The sequence below is a fragment of the Camelina sativa genome, unplaced genomic scaffold (assembly GCF_000633955.1).
Source record: "Camelina sativa cultivar DH55 unplaced genomic scaffold, Cs unpScaffold00717, whole genome shotgun sequence".
Lineage (NCBI taxonomy): Eukaryota > Viridiplantae > Streptophyta > Magnoliopsida > Brassicales > Brassicaceae > Camelina > Camelina sativa.
The window spans coordinates 10,953-16,701 of NW_010921847.1; the positions used below are offsets into that span (position 1 = coordinate 10,953).

Sequence of the window (5,749 nt, forward strand, 5' to 3'; positions counted from 1 at the left end):
AGTAGCTACAAAGCTGACTTAGACGATGGAAGATGTACGACAGGACATGTGTTCTATCTCAATGGAAGTCCGATAACTTGGTGTTCTCAGAAACAGGACACGGTCGCCATGTCGTCGTGTGAAGCAGAGATTATGGCGGGTGCAGAAGCTGCGAGACAGGCATTATGGCTCAGAGATTTGCTTGGAGAAGTCAATGGCCGACCGTGTGAGAAGGTGCTCTTATGCATCGACAATCAGTCCGCAATTGCTCTCACGAAGAATCCAGTATTTCACGGTCGTAGCAAGCATATACATACTCGATATCATTTCATTAGAGAGTGTGTTGAAAAGGAGTTCATAACAGTGGAGCACATTCCAGGTGAGGAACAGAAAGCAGACATTTTAACTAAGGCACTAGGAAGGGTCAAGCACAAGGAGATGAGAGATCTTATTGGTGTTCAAGATGTGAAGAAAGCTCACTTCAAGCTTAAGAGGGAGAATGTTGGTTAAGCTTGAAGAGGAAGACTTCCTAATAGAGTTGTGATTAGAGAAGTTAAGTTCAAAAGAAGATAAGCTCAAATAATATTTAGGAGTTATCTGAATATTGGTGTTTTTCTAATAGGTTTAGGATATGTGTTTTAATATAAATAGCTATGTTGAGTTGTGACATAAGCTATGAGTTTTGTGAGATTAGAGAGCTTGAGAGATTGGAGTTTGTAACCTTAGTTTGAGAGATTTCTAAGGTATTAATAAAGGGAGTGATACTTTATTAAACTCAAAGCTTTCATATTCGTCTTAAAAACAACAGAAACAACATAGGTGGTACTTGTTTACGTTCCCTAGACACTTTATCCAAAAGATTCAATAGGTGAAGTAGCCTGATCCTTCGGAGGCGGCCAAGTCTGAGGATGTCCTTGCAAGGGAAGGCATTGTATGATCTGAGCGGGCCCTTGTAATGGGAGGTATATCTCTGACACGGGTTTTCTTGATAAAACAAACCGATAGTCCTCCTCCTACGCGATGCATCTTCTTAAACCAATGACTGATTGTCTCAACTCCTAGATAGGAAAAGAGTACGGTCAGTGATCCACCAGCAATGGAGACAATAGCCGGAAACAACCATCGTGATCCGGGGAAATGAGGTATGGTCACCCAAGATGCCGCAACATAAGCCGTTGCCATGAACCCTACAGAAACCCACATCATCCTGTGCGTGGCCACTAGTAATTTCTTCAAGGGTTTCCTCTGGTAAGGTATGATGCTAACGAGAAGAATAACAATACTCAACGACATGAACAGTGCCATGTTGTTACATATTGCAAAGACTTTAAACGCTGCCGTATTGCCTACAGTTGATTTCCCTTTCCACGGCCCATCCTGGTAGACGCCGCCCGGAGGGTTTATCCCACCGGCATAAGAAACTGAAGCAATCAAGACCGCCACTATGGCAATCGTGTTTCTTGCATTTTGTAATGCTTCTATATGCATCTCATGTTCCAAACTCTTACGACCCCTTTTAACCTCATGTCTCTTCCTTTTCATTCTTTTCTCTGCTATCTCTGATGTGCTTATTCCGATTAGCTCAAGCAACCGTATTACCTCCCTTTCATGAGAGCGTCTATGAGTATTATCGACTGGATAATTAGAGTGGCCTCTGTAATCTTGATTGTTCTCAGCCTTCTTTGACTCCAGTTCTTCTGAATTCTTGGTGTCGTCACACATCAGGCAGCTTGATATGAACTCAAAGTCTTTGGCTTCTAGAGGGACAAGGTCAGAAGCTCGATAACCCATTTTGTTCCTATCTCTGATATTTATTAGCTGCTTACCAAAATTCCTATCTCTGATATTTATTGTCTTCTTACCAACAATGTAACTTATAAGCTGCAATTTATTCAATAGGAATATGTGAGAAGAAACACAACACACACAAAACAAATAAATTGACAATAAGTGAGCCGGATGATTCAATATATCACTTGTATATTAGATGATGTATCATCTTATAGTCAAGGTTAGATTCCTAACATAGAGTATATATCTGGCTAGTCAAAAAAAATTGTAACTAAATTCAAAAGTGCTTTTGAAATAGAGAGGAGAGAGCTAGAGCTAGGGATCACAAAGAAAACCACTTACCGGAGCACAACAAGCCACGGAAGCAGCAACATGTAAGACAGTGTTGTCATGTTGATCTTTTTTATTCATAAGAACTCTGCTGTTAATGCCCAAACTCTCAGCCATGAAAACAAAGGCGTCTATAGTTTTGTTTCGTGCAGCGAGATGAAAGACTGTCTCTTTTGACGGCGTGAGAGCTTCGAAACACAATGGAGCCTTTTGCACAAACTCCTCCAGGATTACAACCGAGCCTCTTCGGACTGCCAGATGCAGAGGTGATAAACCTTCGGCGTTAAGAGCTTCTCCTAGTCTTTGATCGACCCCTAGCAATATACTTGTCAGTTCAATGTCACCTTTGTCACACGCATGATGCAGTAGCGTTGATGGAGAGCCGCCTTCGACAACCCAAGCTCTTTGTCTAGCTAGCTCTGGAAATCTCTCCAGTATAAACCCAACAATACCTGACAGTGATCCCAACGGCCAACACAATAGTGAGACAGTGAGTTCATACAAGATTACGAAAACATGTTGAGCGCGCTGTATATACTATAAACTTACAAATAGCTCCACTTGATATGGTGAAATTGAGTTCATCGAGTTCAACTGAATACGTCTTTTCCTCTATGAGTGTAGCAGCCACCATGAAAAATGCTTAGGGAAGCTAAGTGGAGAGGTGTTTGGTTTTTGTTGTTGCGCGCGGAACACAGTTCCAGTCCAGTGTTGCATCTGCTAACTATGTTTACGTCTCCAAGAAGAGCAGCAAGATACAAAGGTGTGTCCCCGTATGCGTTGCGGGAACAGAGGAGGGACGGTCGGAGCTCAATAATCTTGGAGACGAGTTCTCGGTGACCAAGCTTCCCAGCCATGTGAAAAACCGTGTTGTTCGTGTTTTGCTCCTCGCTTCTCTCCTCCAGCGACGATTCTCTCTCTTCCACCAAACCAAGAAAAGCTGGAAGGTCATTTTGAAGGATCGCATGGAAGATCGGCTGCATCGTTTGTCCAGAAAACTAGAGCAAAAAGTAAGAAAAATGATCTTAACCAAGCTAAGTAGTTTTAGACCACAAGAGTTCTTAGCATATTAACATTTTGGCTTCTTGGTCTTCCTTTTTAATTTTCAGTGTCCATTATACACACTGGTAGCTGTTGGGTAATATATATATAAATAAATATATATATATATATATATATATATATATATACTAGAAAGTAGCCCATGTGATGCGTGGGTTATGTATGCATTATTAATTTGAAATAAAGAATGAAATTTCTATTCAATTGTATATGGAATGTACATGTAATTGTTACTATATGTATTAAAATTATTTTTTATAATATTACAGTTTAACTACAATATTTGATATATATTTGTTATATGATGCTTCATAAAAGAGTCATTTTGAGTGTACAGTATTGTCGAAAATATTTAAACAATATCTTATATAATAAGAGAAGGTTTATTCTAAACTTTGTTTGAGGCGATGACATTTGGCGTTTTATATATTTGACACTTGTCTATTGTTAATTAAATATAGCCACAATTTTTAACTTAATCCCTTGGTAATTAAAATTTTTGCTTTAACAAACAAACAAATGGGATCTGAACATGCAGCTTCTGTGTTTCTCTTCCTCCCATACGGTATTTAAATTGAAGCTTGGATTTAGTTTTAGTTTTTTTTTGGTCTTAATGTGAAGATTTCATTTCATATCAGAGTTTACATAATTAGATACCGATTACATAATAACCCATTACCACATGAACAAGAGGAAAAAGACTAATACAAAAAGTTATAGGGGTAAGAGACAAAACGAAAGTAGACTTCAAGGAGAGAGGAAGGATGTGAGATCGTCCCTGGAAAGGAAAGCAGACGGCTTCTCAACGTGCGGTCCACAGAGATGCGAAGATATGAGGCGGGGAACTCGGTAGCAGAGAAGATGCGGGCATTTCTCTCCTTCCAGATATGGTAAATCACGGTCTGGAAGAGGAGCTTGACGATGGTGATGGCCTTGGCAGTGTGCGGTTGATGGAGATTGAGAATCCACGCAGGTGCAGCTGAAAGAGAGGCAGGGGGTTGGGAAAGAACTTGGCCGCAAAAAATCCCCAGAGATCTGAGGAGTAAGGGCAAGAGAAGAAGAGGTGCTCATGCGATTCGACCCCATTCGAGCACAGGACACAAGAGGCGAGAATATTCAAGCCCCAGCTCCTGAGCCTATCTCTCGTGGGTAAGCGATTCAAGATGGCCAACCAAGTTATGAAGGCGAATCTTGGGACATGTTCTTTAAACCATATAGCGTTGGCCCAAGGGACAACAGGGGAATGGGTCCTCAGCTGCTCCCAAGTCTCTTTAGCAGAGAAAGAAGAGCGGTAAATACCTGCAGCGTTACGCCAGAGGTAGGAATCCCAACCATTGCCATCCAGAGGAGCAGCAAGTTCAGTTAGAGCAACCAAGAACGCTTGAGAGTTATCAGATCGAGCTGGCGGTAGGACCCAATCTCCATTTCTCGAAGCATCAGTGACATGCGCATCTTTTCTTATGCGAAGTTGTCGTGGACCATTCTCTCCAAGGAACGTTATAAGCTGACCAAAATCAGTCCATGAGTCGAACCAGAACGCCCATCACCCACCACGCACTTGAGGAACTTGGTGATAGTGGGTTTAAGCTGCAGCATGCTGTTCACCGTTTTAGAGAAACGGTTAGCCTCCTTGGTTAGCCAATAACTATTCTTCGAGAAGTTTTGCATTCAAATAGTTTTAGTTTTGCATTCTGCTTTTGAAAACGTAATGTCTTGCAGTCAAAGTAAATTAAATCATTTGATAATTGCTTTCTTATTTATTTCCAATTAAATATTAGTAATCTGTTTTCCATAAAATTATAATCCAATAGAATTCAATTTCTGATTACTTTTATTATTATTATTATAATCTCTCTCCCTCAATCTATTGGGAATCAACACCCCTGATATATCATGGTTTTTGTGGTTTTTTAACCATGATATAAGGAGTCTTTTAGAGTCTTTTGATGTGTTTTCCAGGATGTTTTTGAGTCTTTACAGGTTTTCTAGGATTTTGGCATGAAAGGAGCGAAATGGAGCAATTTGGATCGTTTTGGAGCAGAAATCTCGGATCAAGACAAGAGTGTCGATCGACACCACTTAAGAGCATCGGTCGACACCCCTTTCTGCCGACTCAAGACCCAAAAATTGGAAGTTTTACAAAAGTTGCCCCAAAGTTTTCCATATTTGCAACATAAGTCCCTGACGTGTTTTAGGACATATAAATAGTGTTTTTAGATTTTCCAAACCCTTAAGTTATTTTCTAGCAGTTTTTGAGAGAGAGATATTGAGAGCTTTTTGGGAGAGATCTGATCTGCTTTGTAGAGAAGAATTTCTAAACTCTTTCTTTTACTTTTAATATCTATTCATGTTATTCAGAATTATGATTTGTTCTTCTTTGATCATGTCTGAGTAATTTGCTTGTTAGGTTTAGGGTTTTTCATAGGGTTTTTATGATTTATTAGATCTGAGATTTTTAGGGTTCTTAATCTTTTATGATCTTCATCTTTGGTTGTTCTTCACAATAGTTCTTGATTGATCACCTAGAATTGTTATCTTAGGGAAATAAATTGATATGAGAATATAATTGTTTTCCTGATTAAACCAT

The 5,749-nt window shown here is 39.8% G+C and overlaps 2 pseudogenes; both read right to left on the reverse strand.

Moving 5' to 3' along the window:
• Nucleotides 1-813: 813 nt before the first annotated feature.
• On the reverse strand, nt 814-3,083 carry LOC104773885 (annotated as a pseudogene).
• A 780-nt stretch (nt 3,084-3,863) lies between these two features.
• On the reverse strand, nt 3,864-4,758 carry LOC109131605 (annotated as a pseudogene).
• Between the last annotated feature and the right edge of the window lie 991 nt (nt 4,759-5,749).